Source organism: Zonotrichia albicollis, chromosome Z (genome assembly GCF_047830755.1).
Source record: "Zonotrichia albicollis isolate bZonAlb1 chromosome Z, bZonAlb1.hap1, whole genome shotgun sequence".
Taxonomy (NCBI): domain Eukaryota; kingdom Metazoa; phylum Chordata; class Aves; order Passeriformes; family Passerellidae; genus Zonotrichia; species Zonotrichia albicollis.
The window spans coordinates 67630274-67649171 of record NC_133860.1 but is presented as its reverse complement, the minus strand read 5'-3'; the positions used below and the strand labels follow the sequence as shown (position 1 = coordinate 67649171).

Below are 18898 nucleotides of genomic sequence, written 5' to 3'. Positions count from 1 at the left end.
ATGTCCACATACAAAAGTAATGTACTGAGCAAATTTTTTTCTGTTTCATTTTCATGTTTCCAAACATTGTGACTGGGGTTAAATATGGGTTTTTGGTTTTGTTTTGACTTGATATTTTATGAACTCTGCTAAAACTTTCCCAGCTTTACCATCTGAAGTCATCTAAGGCTATCCTGAAAAATAGAGATGGTCTCATTTGCCAAAGAATAAAAAACTTTCAGATGACCCTTCTTTCAAGGTCATAATTCTGGGATGGTAAAGAGGAAAATATTAAGACAAGGCTCTCTTTATTTTGATCAGCACAGTCTGGGCTGTGAAACTTAGGTGATACTTAATGACTCTTGCTTCAGTGGTAAAACCAGTAGAACTTGCACTTCCCGCTTCTCAGGGCTGGATCCTATTCACAGGATGCTGCAATATCTCACATACCCCCTCCTTCTCACAGAATCATAAAATTGTAGGATATCCTGATTTGGAAGGGGCCCACAAGTTCAATTCCTGATCCTTCACAGGACATCCCACGTACCTGACGGCATTTTACAAATACTCCTCAAACTCTGTCAGTCTGGTGCTGGGACAAATTTCCAGGGGAGCTTTTTGCAGTGCTCAACCATCCTCTGAGGGAGAAGTTTCTGAGTCAGGAAATTTATGAATCTTCAGAAGAAGATTCTGAAGCTATATATACTTTTATAGCTTTCTTTAAGCCTCAGAAACAGTAATTTAGGGCATAGAAGGTATTATTTTCTATCTAAATAATAGAATTATATAATCACAAAAAGGCTTAGATTGTAAAGGACTTTAAAGATCATCTATTTCCAATCCCCCTGCCATAGACAGGAACGTCACCTGCTAGATCAAGTTGCTTAGGGCTGCATCCAACCTGGCCTTAACACTGAAAAGGCTGGGATACCCACTGCTTCTCTGGTCAAGCTGTCAGTGCCTCACTATCCTCTGGGTAAAGAATTTCTTCCTGAAATCTAGTATTAATCTCTCCTCTTTTAGGAGGAGACTACCCTTTGTCCCATCTCTGCAAGCCTTTGTAAAAAGCACTCTGTCTTTTTTTATAAGCTCACTTTAAGTACTGAAAGGATGCAATGAAGTCTCCTTGACATCTTCTCTTCTCCAGACTGAACAATTCCAGCCCTCTTAGCCTGTCTTCACAGAAGAGACATTCCAGTACTCTGATCATCTTTATGGCTCTCCCCTGAACCAGCTCCAAAAGGTCTACATCCTTGTGCTGCAAATCCCAGACATGGATGCAATGTGGGGCCACGTGGGGTCACACAAGGGCAGAGTTGAGGGGAGAAGCTGAAAGTTATCAAAGCACTTTTTAATCTATGATTCAGTTTGATAGGCTTTTTATAATCCCAGAAATTCTCAGACTGCATTCAGGCTAATGATATCAGAGTTGTGAATTTATTGCCTTCTACTGAATTCCTTAAATCAATTTGCTGTGCCAGTGAAGTACAGCATAATCTCCTGCTGCTCTCCTTCAGTAGTACCTTAGATTGCCCTGTATAGCTCAGCTTTCAAAAGTGATCAAGATTAAAACTGAATTTTCTCTGATTGATTACAGTCAATAGCAAATTATAGCATACAGAATCTTAAATTCTCATTGACATACATATTCAGATCTTTAATTTTGCAAATTCCTCCTTAATCAGAGCAAGCTACAGATGTTGGGATGAAAGTGACAAAGCTATCATTACTGCAGCAATTTTGTAAGGTATATGATTTAAACTGGTGTGCTCAGTCCAGCTGAATCCTGCTGGGCAATTTCAGAAGAAAGGACTGAAACTTGACAGATAGAGCTAAGCCCTAAAAGCTTAAGAAAAGGGGCAGGCTGTTTGTTCTCTGGGAAGAGGACTTTTGGTGTAAGTGTTGCTAATCCAGCAGACTGCACCAAATGCAGACAAAAAGAATCTTTTGAAAGAAAAAAAAATCCTCTTTGTGCACTCTTAACCCTTCTCAATAAAGAGTGTATTTTTTTGTGTGTCTGTCTGGAACCCTTTGCTACAGCATTTGCTATATTGTGCTGTGATATAACAAGGCCAGCTAGGGAACACTTCTTGGTAGTATTTCACCCTCCCTCCGTGAAGTTGTCTAATGCATTGAACTCCCCTGAGCTTTAAGAAGGAAATAGGGTTGGGAGAGCCGTAAGCTTGAGATATAACCATCTAAGTATCATAAATATCCCCACATCATGTTCTTTGTTTGAGAAAATAGAAATCATTCCTTCTGCTTAGCCTTCCCCACATTTTTACATGGAGAATAGCAATATCTGAGAGACAAAATCCCTTAGCTTTTTATTTACAAGATTTCTTACCCCCTGCAGATGCATCTGACTTCCCTAGAGAAGTTGGTCCTGAAAATCTCACATCTTCAGGCCTGCTTTTGACAACCCATTCTTGCGATTTCTTGTGTCCTCAGAATGTTTATCCCCAATGTCAGACATCATGCTATTGATACTTTCTGAGTGCTACTATGTTATTCATATTTCTCTGAGTTCATCAGTGTCTCAACTTGTTATTCTTGCTGTTCCTCAGAATAATTGAGTTTAGTGAGGCAATTTGTGCTCAGCTTCAGCAGCATGTGCAAGTAAAATATTCTATTCAAATTGATAATAGAAAAAATAGCAGCTGCATCTAATCACCTTTCCTCCAGAGATATAAAGTACAATAACATTCTGTCTAACTGTATTCACTTAATGTTTTTTTAAGTAATACATTTTAATGTAGAATTGCTTATATGCTCCCTTCAAAGGAGCACATTTCCCTCCACAATTTGGCTTTAACTCCTGATAGACACTGACTTGTGATCATGTCTCACTAGTGTAAATATGGAATAATGCCTCAAATGTCAAGAGAGTCACAATGGAATAAGAAAGAAGACCGACTAACTCCTTTTGTGTGATATAAAATCTGCTTTTATCTACACCTTGATGATATCATAGTGATGCCTGCTCGTATAATGATATAGTTCTATACAGGACTGATTTTTCACAGACAAGATAGTTGATTTAAAGTATTAAAGAATTATAATGAAGTATTATCTAGGTCAGGGTTCCTCAGCACAACCAAACCAAATGCTCCAGTTGTGCCTGATTTTGATGCACAGAATTTCCTCCTGCTCTATTGTCTGCTCAGCACAGTGTGCAGACCTGCATTCGTCCTCATGCATATTTGAGATCAAATATTGCAAGGCATGAACAGAATACCAAAGTGTATTTTTGCAAGTTCTTCAGCCTTCCTTTTCAGCATTTCAAGTACCAAAAATATGTATCAAAATACATTATTTAGAGATGTTTTCATTTTTACAGTTTATGTGGCAGGAAACAAACCAATATTTAAAACAACAGCATTAACAGATTTAAGTCTGAATTATCCATAATACCTAAGTGTTTCATGTTCTTTAACCATGCCCTGTGAATATATTGAATAAATTATTCTTACTTTAATTTGAGAACTTAGAAATCAAAATGCAGTCTATTCAGGGGAAAAAAAGATGTGTTTAACTTAACATTTCTATTCAAATGTTTGAAGAACATAAGTGCCTAACAAAACAATGAAAACCACACTATGCTTACTTTATTTCATAGTCAATGCAATATTTTCTCTGTTTAAATTGATTTGATGTAAGGAGTGCACTGGATTTATGTGTTAATTTTGTCAGTTTTTCATATGTTACACACAGGATAGTAGCAGAGAGGAACTGCTTATTGTACACAGGTCCATTAGGACTTAAAGGAGTGCAGTTGCCTGTCTCAAAACACAGTCAAGGCCACAGAACTTCCCGTAAGACAAGCCACCACAGTGGGAATTTGAGGGAAGCACAGAAGGGAGAAATCTGTGGCAGGAAAGTGTTAGTTCCAGGCCTGGTGAGGTGAAATCTGGTTACCACACCTTAGTTAATGCATTACAATGCATGTTATAATACAGTAATGTGACAGACCGTGGGAAAGAAAGCAACTGCTCAAGCATATGATACTCCAAGTTACACTCCAACATCTGTGATCACCTTGTGGATGCAGAGCTTGGACTGCACAAAGGTGATGCCTCAGAAGAACAACTCTGGGACCCCCACAACCGAGAACCCAAGGGTAAAGAAGGATCAATGGGATGATGCCGGATCTACTTGTCTCTTCCTCCCCTCAATGCCTCCTCCTCCTTTTTCTCTTCTTCCCTCTTCTTTCACTCTCTTCCTCCTCTCCCTCTCTCCCCATCCCCTTTTTAGTTTCTTCCTCTCTACTTCACATTGACTATTAAATAAGGTCCATATTATTGACTTCAGCATATGGTGTTGTTTGCACCTTAATTTGGGCAGAAGCCTCTCTCACTAGTTGGATTATAACAAGATTCCATATCAACTTCTCAGCTGCTCTTCCCTGACACAATTCAGAGTCCAAAGAAGCATTAGAGTTTGGAGTCTCTATGCCATCCTTCAAATCATTAAACTGATGAACACAGGCAGGTATGATTTTTTGGGTTCTTGGTAAACAACTGCCTAGGTTTGCCATGCTTCAATTCCATTGTTTATGTTGTCTAATAGGAAGTATGTTTATTGCAAAATCAGGTGGCTGATATTTTCCTTGCTCTTACATATCTCTTGTTCTTAAAAGCTGTGGTTCTGCTGACATCAGCTTCATGCAGGAGACATCTAGGATACTCCAGATGTGGAGCAATCACTGAAGAATGATCTTTATATCAATAGTCTTTTTGTAGTTTAAACATATTTTCAGATCAAATAAACCAAGTTTTCTGTAGATGACACTTGATCAAAATCTTAATAAAACGAGCCCCAATTTAATGTTACACTCACCATTTCACATGATGTTGCTGTGCTTCATGAGACCAGAGAAGCTTTCACAGGTTTATATTTTCAAGCCAGCTGCACTATGTCAAAAACAATAGCGCAAGTGTTAACCTTAACTAACATTTAAAATATGTTCATAAGAAGGAGCTATAACACTGCAGATGTGAAGGATTAATGTTTGAAAATAAACCAGAGGAGTAAAATCAGGTTTCAGTTATTCCAGTCTAGCCATCAGAAATGGTTATCTTGGGATATTTGAGGATGTGATAATCCCTAATTTCATAGAGGCGTGCCAGAAAGGGTATATCTAATGTAAAAACTGCACAAGTCCTTTTTAAAATTGTATTTGAGGGCAAAATCCCACAGAAAAGAGAGACATAAACAGACAGGTTCTTTTATCTCTGTTCCTACAATTTTCTCTTGTTTTCAAGATCTGACAGTTTATCTCCTTGTATAATTATATTATGAACCTCTGTACCCATGATGTTTACATCACAAGCATCAGGAAATTTCTGAAAGATGTTCTCTGGGTCCACCCAAGCTCAGAAAAGATTTTATTCGTTTGCCTAGGAAGTTATCTGTAAATCTTCAAATGCTGTAGAAATGATAATATATTAATAACATGGTGCTGCAGTTGTTCTGATGGCCATATGGACTATACCTTCAAAAATTATTTTGAGAAAGAAAAACAATATTTCAATATGAAGCAAAAAAAAGAAATTAAAATTGTAAGATTTAATAAACAAACAGAGATATAAATGCTGATTTTCATGAAAAGCATAGACTGCAAGTGTAAAAAAAAATCTACATATGAAATTCAGATGTTTGGATCCAGATGATTTTATCATTTACTCCATACCTTGAAGAATTTGCATCAATACCGTCCACTGTATTTTTTGTATGTCATTGTATTCTTCTCTAAACATGGTATGCTATATTTCATAGCAATGGAAAAAATTGGAACTGTGGACTAGGTAAAATCATGCAGAAATGCTCCTTGCAGAGGGGTATCTCTGGACTTTGATAAGTCATTAAAAAAAAGGAAAGTAAAATCTGCTATTGAAGCGATTTTTACATCTCTTTGATGCTGACAGGATCACATCATGAGCAAAGGGTTTCAAGAAAATAACGTTTGCTATGCCAGGAGGAAGGCAACAAAGCTGATGACAGGGCTGGAAGTTATGTCCTGTGAGATGCAGCTCTAGTTTGTCTAGTTTAGAGAAAAGAAGGCTCCCTACAGCTTCCTGAGGAGGGGGAATTGTGGGGGAGGTGATGAGCTCCTTGCTCTTGGATCCAGTAATAGCAGGCTGGGAATGGTTCAGAGTTGTGCCAGGGCAGGTTTGAAGGTTTGGACTTGACATCAGGAAGCACTTCTCTACTGAGAGCATAGTCAGATGCTGCAAAGGGCTTCCTCAATAAGTAGACAATGCCCCAAGGCTCTCAGTGTTTAAGAGGTATTTGAGCAATATCTTAAAAGCATATTTTAACTTGTGGTCAGCCATGAAGTGATCAGGCAGTTGGGCTTAATTACCATTGCAGGTTCTGCCAACCAAACGTGTCTATTCTAGTGTAAATTACTCTAGTATAGTCTAGTCAACTCTATTTTGTATTTTGATTGTTAATTACATTTTTTTTTCATTTCACTTATTTTTACTTCAGATAATTGCCATTATCACTTTGATTCCTCACAAAGATTATGGGAAGCATAAGAACTAGACCATAGTGGCTTTTTTTTTTTTTTTTTAATCTGGAAAGGGACTCCATTAACTAATACATACTATGGATATAATAATATATAATATTATATATAATATATATATATATATATAATATAGTATAGTATAGTATAGTATAGTATAGTATAGTATAGTATAGTATAGTATAGTATAGTATAGTATATAAAAATACATACTGTACTGCAAACCATGAAACATAAATTATAAGACCTTTGACTTTGGCTTGGCAGAGCAGGGAAATAAACCAAGCCATGATACAGGGATATTTCTATTATGAAATCCACTTTCCCAAATTGGCTTCTTTTCAAGCCACAATGCAAGATTTCAAGACAATGTACTATGCTTCGCTGTTTTCTGATTAAAAATATGTTTTCCCTTCAAAGAGAGACAGTAGAAAAAAAACCCCACAACTTTTTTGGCTATGGTTTTGTGGTTTTCCAGAGTTTTTTTGGTGCCAGCCATTGTATATGTCATTATGAAATTTATGGTTTAAAAGAAAATAAAAGCTGCATTACTATAATCATAGATGCCAGAAAAATTCAATCAGAATATAATTACAATAATAAAAGCTCTTTCAGATTCAATGAGATACAACTGGTTGGGTAATGATTGCTTCTTGAAAAACGAGTGCTTTCTCCATTTCACATGAGTAACATGGTTTGGTACTAGCTGTCTTTATTGAAGTCACAGGATAAAAATGAATTCAGTTTAACATAATTGACAGACATCCTAAGGAAACAAAGAAGAGCAGTGAAGTTTGATTTTGGTCAAACTGAATTGCTTATGGATTATAAACACACTTGAACTATCCTCCCTTTTTATGTTGTAACTCAGGTAGGCTTTCTCTAACAGTATTTTCCTCCTGAGTTAAATAACAGAATTTTATTTTGACTGAAGTGTGATGAAAATATGAATTTTCATTTTGGCAAAATATGAGTGAAAAAAAGTTATTTTGAAATTTTAACAGTACCCAGAACTGGTCTCACTTCTACTGCACAAGACCTTTCAAATGAGATGAAATGCTGTGCCTAAGGGATTCTGTGAATATGAAGATATTTGGTACAAAAACTTATAGGAAGGGGCCATGAACAGTAGCACACTATCTATATATTAGAGGGATGAACCAGGATCTTATGGTGTTGTGATACACTGAAATGCAGAGCAAGAATTCCTCAACCTTCAGAGTTAACGAAGACTTGTAATTTAACCAACAGTGTATTTTTTCAATATTTTAGTTCCCATGTGCTTTGTTTTATGACTAGTACATGGTATATTATCTGAAGACTGTTTTACTGAAGGCTTGAATTAGGATCTTTCTCTTCTTGTAGGCTTCTCAAAAAATTAATTGGAAATTTCTAGTTTTTGAGATACAGTCCTCTGCCAAACTTGGTTTGAAGCTGAAGAGTTCAAACTTTTTGTTGGACATCAATCCAAAACCAGAGAGCATAGCTGCTACAGCCTCCTTCATTTCATATACACTCTTGCAAGGAGTGTACTAGAAAAAGTGACAGAAGACAACAGAGTCTTTGGCAAGTGAGGGTGCTCAAAAAGACAGCTCTAAAGAACACGTCAGAGAATTAGAAGGTTGTTACAAGTATTGTGAGTGTTGCCTTTGCTAGAAACTGTCATGAGAGTTATAGAGGCACTTGAAGGAAGGTATGAGGTTCACAGATGTTTGCAGGATGATTCTAGTTTTAACACAGGGACAAAAAATATGCAAAAGATAATTGTCGTGACATAAAATGACATCATCAAATGTAAGACAAAGTTGTATACCTCCAGGTAGACTTTAAAGTCAGGCTATTTTAAGTATTTTTAAATTCACAATGAATGTAATATGGGAAACAAGAACTGCTGTTAAAAATTATTTTATTCTGTCTTTTTAAAATTTTGTCCCAATTAATAGTGGCTATTATTCTCAGATATTCTAAAAAGATTAATTAAAAAAGGACTAGTTCAGATGATTCCAGTGTATTTTTCTGAACAAGTACTTTGCTTTCAGCCATTGCATACCTGCAGCAGATGCTCAAAACTACTTTTAACTTTTGTATTACAAAGTACTTCAAAACAAGCACAAGTAACTTAAATCATGGACAGTATTTCCTACATCGTTCACCACGTAACCTTAAAATACAAGATGCCTTGATGACTTCAGCACTTATGTCTCTTAACAATATCCAAGTACTTCGGTGAGTGATCACAGCCTTGGACACAGGGAGAAACAGTTCAATAGGACCAAGAACAAAAAATAATAAAGTACATAAGAAAAAATTAAGAATAAAAATAAGCACAAGAAAGAAGGTAGTATCTTTTTTTTCTACAATTTTTCACCTTTAAATCTCACCTGAAGCTGAGAATTAATCAGAGGCCAGTATTTCTGCTTAAAGTTCTGAAAATTCTTTGATCAATCAAATGAAATTAAGGGACAGAAGAACTGCTAATAAATAATAAGCATTATTTTATCTAGCTGCTATGTAAGTAGACAGGGAAAAGCTTAAGTATTTCCAGGGAAAAGTAAGTATTTCCAGGGAAAAGCTTAGCTGAGTTCTTTCATGTGATGGGCATCCAAACTGTTTTCTCTGTAGGGAAGGCATATGGCAGTAGATGATTTTGTTCTAATCACAATATTTTCTCTTCATTTCCATTTTCAATTTTTCCTGGATGAGTTAATGTTTTCACATCTTTCATTTTCCAGTAGTAGAATGGATGGATTCAAGACATGTTACACAGCTGAAGATAGAGACAACTATGCTGCCTTTTCGTAGTCCACAGTAGTTTTATAATTCACAGCACTAGGAAAATAATCAATCCCTCTATATGAGAAGCACTTTATTTTAAAGTAGAGCTTTAAAAAATAAATTTAAAAAGTGCTTCACACCTCAAAACATATGAGTTGCTTACCCCTAGCTGAGAGGAGGAGGGAAAACTCATTTCAGAAGGTGTTTGCTAAGAGGCGTGAACTCAGAAACAGTCAGCTATGGTAACTCAGGTATGTTTTTCACAGTAAAATATTTTGACATTTTTGGCTTAAATGAGAGCTTCTGAGAGGTGTTCACACAAAATTGAAACTCTAGTGAACAAGTCACTGTAGGTGGCATGAATTCATACCAACATCTTCCCCTCAGTTACCCTGCCAGGCCATATTCCTATTCACTCTGTGGGTGTGGAGACATAGAGAACAGCACAGACAGGGTTTCTTCACCCCTGAGGGGCTCTCCAGAATGTCCTGATCCTGGCAAACAGTGGATGGAGTCAATCACAGCCCATCTTCCTTCCCTCCTGCTCCCTGCAGCCAAAGAGCAATGCTTGAGTACTGGAAGATGGGACACAGGCATGCCTTCACCTGGCTTTCAAGAGCTGAACTAGAGCTATTCGGCCAACTGAAAATAACATACACAGAGGGTTGCACACAAAACTGCAAGGGAAAATTGCAATTTGAATAGATACAGATGCCTAAAGTCCATATGCCATCCTCTACCGAGGTTTGACATGATGCCCAAACTTCTCCTCTTGTTTTGAGAATCCCAGCATCAGCTCTTTCCACTGCTCCCACGTTTATGTAATGCAGGAAAATTAGAGGTGGGAAAAAGAGGTGATACAAAGAGATAATGTGTAAATAAGAATGATCTAGATTGGTTTGGGAAAAAAACCAAACAAACACAAAAAAAATCAACAAAAATCCAAAAGACTAACCAATGAACAAACAAAAATCCCCTCCAAACTGAAACAAAACAGGTGGAAAGAGAAACGAAATAACTTGCAGGAAAGAGGAAATAAAGGCAAAATATGTAGAAGGAAGACTGCATTCAGAAAACAAGAGGAAGACAGGAAATACCATAGTTTTTAAATTGGGTGGGGTTGGAGAAAGGGAGGAGAAAAATGAAGGGAAATGACAGAGAAAAGGAAAAAGGGACTAGAACAAGGCACAGTGGAGCAAAAATATCAGGATGCCGAGAATGAAATGGAAGATAAGAAAACATTGAAAGCATATGGAGCAGCAAAAGTAAATAACTTTGTAGTGGACTAAATTTAATTTTATCTTCTTGTTTTATCTCCAGGCTTAAGCTATTTTTTGGTACTGTTTATAAATATTTATGGGCAAAAGGATCCTTACAGGCTACATCTGCCCTGTTAAGAGATAGAAGATACACAGAAAAAAAATCAAAGTGGATGATGCAAACAAAAACAATTTTGAGAGGACAGATGTTTTTCCAAGATGCTATAATAATAATAATAATAATAATAATAATAATAATAATAATAGTAGTAGTAGTAGTAGTAGTAGTAGTAGTAGTAGTAGTAGAGAAGTAGATTAAAGGACTGTGGCATTAATCAACAGCCATGATAGATTGTTGCTGATAAAAAATGGGGTTTGCTAGAAAAATTTTACAGAGTACATGATTTTAAGTGTCATGTGAAAATGGATAAGCACTGTGCTTCAGAGTTTTGTGTGAAAAGAAAAGAAACAAATGAAGGGGTGGAAGGAGTAATATGCTGAGTGAACAAGAATCAAGAAAGCCGGATAGGTAATGCCCAGTCCTTCTGTATATAAGATAAACTGGGAGGGGAGCAGCTGCAGATGAGCCCTGCAGAGCAGGGTCTGGGGTTGCTGGTTGGCAGCAGTGTGCCCAGGCAGCCAAGGGCAAACTGCATCCTGGGGGCATCAAACACAGCACAGCCAGTCAGTCAGAGAGGAGACTGTGCTACTGTATCCAGCACTGGTGTGACCTGAGCTGTGCTGGGCCGCTCCACTTGAGAAGGACAGGCTGGTCCCAGATTGTGTCCAGAGGAAGCCAGCACAGCTGAGGAAAGGGCTGGCTGGCCTGTCTTGTAAGGAGTGACTGAGGACCCAGGACTGGCCTCATTTGCCGAAAAGGAGGCTGAGGCTGAGCTCATTGCTCTCTACAGATTCCTGAGGAAGGGGAGTAGAGAGGGTATAGATGATATTTTTGCCCCCAACCAGGGGAAGAGAATGATGCATCTGACTCCATCTTCTCAGAAGGCTAATTAATTACTTTATTATGCTATATTACATTTATTTATTACTATATTGCATTTATTATATTTATATTTATTTATATTATATATTATATTTATTATTCTATACTATAGAATAATTATATACTATAAAATAAATATGTTATATTTATTATTCTATACTATATTACATTGTGTTACATAATGTCTAGCTGAATCTGCCAAGCACTCAACTCTGCACACAACTGCACAGAATCTCGTGGCTGTCAGCCCACAGTCCCAACACACACACACACACACCTGGCCCTGATAGGCCAAGGAAACAAAACACCCTCACTTTGGGTAAACAATCTCCATATTGCATTCTACTTTGGCACAACACAGGCACAGCAAATAACATAAGAATTGTGCTTTCTTTTCTGACATTCAGAGAATATGAAACTCAGAAATATTCTTGGGAAAAATTGTGCCTTCCTTTTCTCTGAGAAAAGAAATGTAGTGACAGAGAGGGAAGTGCTGAACTGCTCTCTCTAGGACTCATTGTTAGCAGACGTGGTAATGGTACAAAGTTGCATCAGGAGAGGTTCAGACTTGAAATAGGAAACAATTTTTGCCAAAAGGGTGATCAAATCCTGGAACAGGCTTACTAGAGAGGTGCTTTTTGCTCTATTGCTCTTGCTTTGGCTGGGATAGCGTTAATTTTCTCCATAGCAGGCATTATAGGACTGTGTTTTGGATTCATGCTGAAAATCGTTTTGATAACACAGGGCTGTTTTTGTTATTGCTGAGCAGGGCTTACACAGAGCCAAGGTCTTTGTAGCTCCTCACCACCCCCCCCCCCGGTGAGGAGCTGAGGGTGTGCAGGGAGCTGGGAGGGGACGCAGCTGGGACAGCTGACCCCCACTGACCCAAGGAATATCCTACATCCTATGATGTCTTGCTCAGCATATGGGCAGGGAGAAGGAGGAGGATGGGGGAGACATAGAGAGTGCTCATGCTCCTGGAGATGGCTGAACATCTGCCTGCCCATGGGATGTGGTGCGTGAATTCCTTGTTTTGCTTAGCTTGCAAGTGTGGGTTTTGCTTTACCTGTTTGGCCTTCTTTATCTTAACCCGTGAGTTTTCTCATTTTTACTCTTCTGATTCCCTCCCCTATTCCATGGCAGGAGAGTGAGTGGGTGTGTTTGGGGTGCTTATTTGCTGGATGGGGTTAAACTACAACAAACAAGCCTGTCAGATTTAATATTTTATCATCCTATGATTGTCCAGGCATTTGGGCTACAGGATCACTGTAGGTTCCATCCAACTAAAACGATTCTCTTTTATTCTGTTGCCCATGAGATGGCATTTGACACCTCCTCTTTCCTCCCACAGATTTATCTCATTTGTTAACAAGTACCATGTCCTTAAAATGAATTCCAGCTCCTTTATTCCCATTTATGCTATTTAGGATTAATTTGATTATGAAAATAACGTTTTTATTCTGTCCAGGAAAAATAAGCCCATAGTGGGACTTTGAATTAAATGGTATTCAAATAATAGGAAAAAATGATTTAGGTTCCTAACTCTTGTTGCCATTCTTTCTGGAAATTATTGACTAGGATTCTATAGCCAGGAGGAAGAAAAAAATTAGAGCGTAGAAGAATTTTGTCATTACATCAGGATTAGAGATAATGCAATTTAAAAAAATAGGCTACATTAAGAAAATAGCCTTTTCTTGTATTAAAACAGAATAAAACATGTAAGATAATAGAAAAATCCCCGTTACTTTAATTAACATAAATGTACACATTTGTGTGCAAGTAAAAAAAAAATAAATCCTGTAGCTTAAGAGTCAAATGTATAAGAGAATTTCTTAACATTTTGCTTTTCCCCAAAAAAACTGTATTCAATGCAGCGTTAGAGTAGAAATGTCTCAAAAGGACATCAAAACAGACACAAATATTTTTTAAAGTAAGAAGACACTTCAGCCTGAAAAGGCTGGCAAGGTCCAACATACCAAAAGTTAGCACAAAACTGTCTTCCTAATAACTATGGTATGCTTAAGAGACAAAAAGAAGCATTTTTAGCCTTCCTATCATTCCTCAGGACATAGCTGAGTAAGGATATTACAGACATAAAAGAACAAAGTAAAGAAACCTCAGTTTTGCTCACTAACTTTGTGCTGTTTAAAAACTTGAATGATAAAAAAGTTTCAAGGGAGCTACATGCACCTTTCTAAATGTTCACAGGTGTTCAAAAAGTGAACTTTAGTGTCCTTGAGGCTAATCTGGTTTACAAACCAAAGTCCCAATGTCCAGCATGAAGATTTCGTGGACTGATAGATTTTTTACTTAAATTCTTAGAGGCTTGCTTGACAGTCTTCACTGCAGACTGCAATGTAATTGTATGTAGTTCTTAAAATAGTTTAATGCAAAAATGCAATTCTTAAATTAGCCCTGTTTAAGAAGCAGAGAAAATTGTTGAGGGCTGCAAGATTCTGTCATTTTGCAATCATCCTTTCTGTAGCCATGTTAGCCTTCTGTGTAGAAAAGTGAATTTGGAAAAGGTAATTTCAGTGCTTTGAAAAAAGTGTGTTCTCTAATGCCATTATATACATTTAAAAGTCATATAAGAGAAAAGAAGAATAAAAGTGTATAACTCAATTTGTAACTCTCTTGGCATTGTGTTGAAACATGCTGAAGATGGATCGGTCATGATTAAAGGTGAAGCAGTTTTTATCTACCTATTAGCCATATATGCAATGTAAATTAATCCTTATTTAATGATGTCTGTGTCATTAGAATCAAGTTTGTATAGATACAGATAGATATATAGATATAATTAGTGCTTCAAAACCCCAACTTTTATGTGTGAAATGAAGGTCAGAACTAGAGACAGACACTTTTATTATTAAAAGAAATGCCAAATTCTTTATTGCTATACTGCCTGGGATATTGTTGTGATAGTTTCAGAGTTAAGGCTCTTGGAGAGGTTGATAAAATGTAAACTATTGCTTTTCTTGTTTCAGGAGAATGACATACTCTATGAACTGTAAAGACAAACTTTTGGTGGAACTGAAAGTACTGCCTGCTGAGTCACTCAGTCCTCTGCGTCTTAGAGTCAATAACTTCTCATTGGGGCAGGCACAGCAGTCTGTCCCATGGTCAATCACAGTCAGGAGGAAAAATTAAGTAAATAGGAAGCTAGCGGGGAAGCAACCTCTTCTTTTGAGTGCTTAGAATAACTTCTCTACAAAACATATTTTGCCTACAGCAAGAGAGGAAGACATGCCCCAGATTCAGAAAACTACCCACGCTGTTGTGTAATTCTCTGTACACAGCCCTCAATGAACTTAGGCAAACCTATACATTTGTTTTCAGATACTGCCAAGAGCAGGAGTTTTAGAACTTCCATGAGACACAGACAGTTAGTCATACATTTCTCTGGCTAATGTGCTGAGTTTGGTCATGGAGGTGTTTTGTCTGTGTTTACCCAGGGGTATTTTCAAGTTCTCGATATCTCTGCTGATGTGCTTGAGAGGAGCCTATCAATATTTCCTCCTCATATTTCTCCTAAAGGAAATGACTAGGCTCATGGTTTTGTACCACAAGTTGTATTTTAAGAAGACCAGGGATTTTGATGATGTGTCATGATTTGGCTGATCTTTAAATGCCAAAGGAAAAAGGAGAAAGAAATAGGGGGGACTAATTCCTACCTTTAGAAACTGCTCTGTAGATGAGATTCCCTGTCTCTTCCAAGTGGGTCATCTGAAGAAGCTAGGAAAGAACATTCGTTTTAAGACCTGAACAGAAATAAGACTGAGATTAGTGATTCAATCTATTTTTATTTTCCCCAGGGACATTACAAATCCCTCAAGACTTACAGACACCAGTTAGAAAAAGTTCCAGAACTGTGTTTTAGACTTGAACTGATCAAGGATCTTGAAAACAGAAGATGTGGTTTCAATTAATGCAAAGAATCTGCTTATGATAACCAGAAATAAAGCTCAAAAGTAGAAGCTGTCCACTTGAGTCGCAGTGGAAACATGAACCAGTGGAACTGCTGATGGATGTGTTTCTTTTGTTGCTTTCATGGATGGGAAAAAAAGGCCATTCTCCCATTATTCTTACGCTTCTAAAAGCCATAATGAAAAAGAAACAAATTAGCTTTAATTCAGCTCCCCAGAAGAATACATTTCCTTTAGCTAGTCTGCTCTTGACACAGATATAATTCTGATAATAACTCTGGAGAAATCAGAACACTAGATATACATGTGATCAACCTATTCATGGCTAGCTAACTGAGCAATTAACTAAATGCCGTGCAAAAAGAAAAGGTATGAGGAATACGAAAGTGATGGTTTCATGTGTGTTTTTTTTTCACATAATTGCTCTTTTTTATGTACCTGAACCTCCAAGCACACAATTTAAACCTTCTTTCTAAAGCACACAACTTAAACTTTCTTTCTAAAAGAAAGAAATAGGAATTTACCATTTCACCATGAAATGGAAGTGACTTGTACAGCACTTCAATTACTGACACCAAGAAAATGCATGAATTAGCAAGAAATAACCCACTAGTTAATTTCCTTCACTCCTACTGCAGAAGCTTTGGTATTATAAAATATTAGAATTTTAAAAGCAGAAGTTTTGGTATTTTATTTTTAAAATTTTTTTTCTTCCTCCCACTATGGTGAGGTGATAAGGCAAACAAGGGAGTATATAACTGTGTACACATTCCCTATCGCACTTAAATTTAACTGTCAAAATATGAGAAGGATTTTGAAGAGAAGATTTGTATCCTACATTCGAACATCTTGCAATTGCCAACTTTAAATGGCGCCATTATTCTAAATGAAGCTTATAGACCCAAACAATTTTTATGCAGCTCTTTCACTTATTGTCAAGGAAAGTGGAAATCATCTTGGCTAAAGGAAACCAAATATTAAAAATACCAAAAAACCAGTTTGCTGTGAGTAATGGAAAAAATTGATGAGAGAATCATATTCACATAATTCACCTTCTAATAAAATTGGCAAAAAAAAAAAAAAAAACCTTTTAAATGAAAAAAAGTATTTTATTTTGAAATACAGACTTAAAAGAAGCCTGGCATGACCATGTAAAATATATACAAATCAACATTAGGTGTTAAGAATATATTATCTAGCTAAGGCCCAATATTTTTACTTTTTATTTTCATTAAAAAAAAATCCTTAAATAATCTATGCCTTTTCCTTCTTCTGTCTGAAAGATCATCACAAGTTGATGAAACTTGACATATGATGAACCGTACAAATGTCTGGCCTAAACAGACACTTCTGTACTTGCAAATATGGTGGTGCACCATTTCTGAAAGAATGGGTGAGAGTTTGTCTATACTGCCCACTCTGACACAGAAGCAAAACCAGAAAAAAGTGGCAAAATCCTTCCAGATAAAAGGAGCACAACATGATTGTTTATATCAGAATAAATCAAGTCACCACTCATCTGTCTTGTTAAGTTTTTTACCTCATGACCAAGTTTCAATTTCCTTATACAACATTTTAGCTTTCTGTTTTGAGGCCTTCCCTTTTGTTTGTGTTCTTCAGTTTGAGACAGAGGGTCCTCAAATGACTCAATTACAGAACCTAAGCCAAAGGTACTTCAGACAGCACACTTCAGGAGAAAAGGGCCAGAATTAAAATTTATTCACCACCAACACTGAGGGTGATTTGTACATCCAACTGAGCAACTCAGAGGAATGATGCAATTCTGGAACAGCATCAATCAATTTTCATAACAAATTGCTTTTCAATAATGGTAATAATGACAGATCAAAGAAATCTGAACATATATTTTTATGGTAAGATTATATGGGATACATGTATTTGTACATACATATTCAGTATAAAATCCTCTCATGTCTTCAAGTATAACTGTCTTATAGGAACAATTAATTTTTCCCAGTCCAAAGTCATTACATGCTTTCTCAAGAAATTATATTTGGTTTGCATTCTTCTTATATAACAGGAAACAAACAATTATGGATACCCAATTACTATTTCAGGCACTGAAGTCTTAACTAGGAATCTGGATCTGTTGGACTCTTCCTTAATTGCCACGGCAGGGATTGTTGCTATGAGATTAATGCAGGCAAGATTTTACTGTCACTGGTAACAGAGAGACAACTGAAGAGCCAGGGGCACATTCAGAATCTATTTGAGATGGACCTAGACAATTCAGATTTGAGTCACATTGTTATTTGTTCTCTGTGCTCTGAATCATAAGAAAGATGAGTGTACTTATAAAGAAACTTAAAGCTATCTGAGAGGGAAAAACCAAATTCAGCAGTGTTGCAAAAATGGGATTAAGGTGATATTTGGAGAGATTTTGAGGAAGAAAATGTGAGGTGGTCAAAATGACTCTCAGGTTAGTTGAAAACATCTCATAAATTGAAGTATGCTTAGAAATCATTCAATATAAAATTGCTGCAGCAGTGTGTCATTCACACAAAAGCTAATCTTCTGGTATAACATCTCTTCTAGAAAGCATAGTAGAAAAAAAATGTTTGCAAAGTGGCAGCTAATTTGGCAGATTTGGTTCCAATGTTACCCTGTCTTCAGATAAAATTAGTGGGGTTGGGAGTCCCTGGCAGAACCTCTCTATCCCTTCTGTCATGCAGCCTTGTTCAAAGTCATTGTCTGCGCTGCCTTTTGATAACCTGCACTTCTCCATGCTGTGAAAAATTTAAAGAACATTCTGCACTTCCAATTCATTCTTCTCAATGCTTTACTTTAATGAATGCAGAAGCAGAATGATCCTTATTGTGCTAGGGGCTCTATCCCCCGTTCTTGGGGTAATGAGATGTAGTACAATTTCTCAGATGCAGATTGCTTGCAAACTGCCCCATGAAGCCTCTGAATGTCTGATTATCAGGGGAGTACCCTCCTCCCTACCATTTATTTTTGGTATTATAGACACTATCCAACTGCTCAAGATAAACTCCTATAATACTGTATAGAGGAAAATATTGTCTTTCTTTTATTTGAATTCTGACATGCATGAAGACAAGTTAGGAATAAACAAGCATTCAAAAAAGGACTAAACTGAAGTTTCTGTTCTACCGAGATGTCAACAAATATTTTTATTGTCTATTAAAAAAAAATCACTAAATACAACAAAAAGGAGGATATTCTTTGAATCCCACATTTCTCTTTAAAGAGAAGGGATGTGGAAGTTTTTGCTCTGTTACCCGAAACCAAAGGGTGATGAAGGGCTTGGGAGTCCAGCTATCTGAAATGTTTCATATGACCAAGTCACAGTGTCTGTCAAATCAATCTGAATTCCTCGAATTGTTCTGTTATCTACCATGGTAACTCCATCCCCAGCTTCCATTTAGAAGCCTAGAAAGGA

At 36.9% G+C, this 18898-nt stretch overlaps 2 protein-coding genes across 4 annotated transcripts in view; both read right to left on the bottom strand.

The window, feature by feature from the left end:
* LINGO2 (leucine rich repeat and Ig domain containing 2) overlaps positions 1-18898 on the bottom strand; it is a 525499-nt gene that overhangs the window by 68064 nt on the left and 438537 nt on the right. The window contains exon 3 of one of the 3 annotated variants that reach the window (XM_026796135.2): positions 15223-15283. The exons of the other annotated variants lie outside the window; for them this stretch is intronic. The gene's annotated coding sequence lies outside the window, so the exon portion shown is untranslated. The remainder of the gene's footprint in view (positions 1-15222; positions 15284-18898) is intronic. 3 annotated transcript variants of the gene reach the window in all.
* The window catches only part of C9orf72 (C9orf72-SMCR8 complex subunit), a 238783-nt gene that overhangs the window by 192694 nt on the left and 27191 nt on the right, over positions 1-18898 (bottom strand). The gene's annotated exons all lie outside the window — the stretch shown is intronic.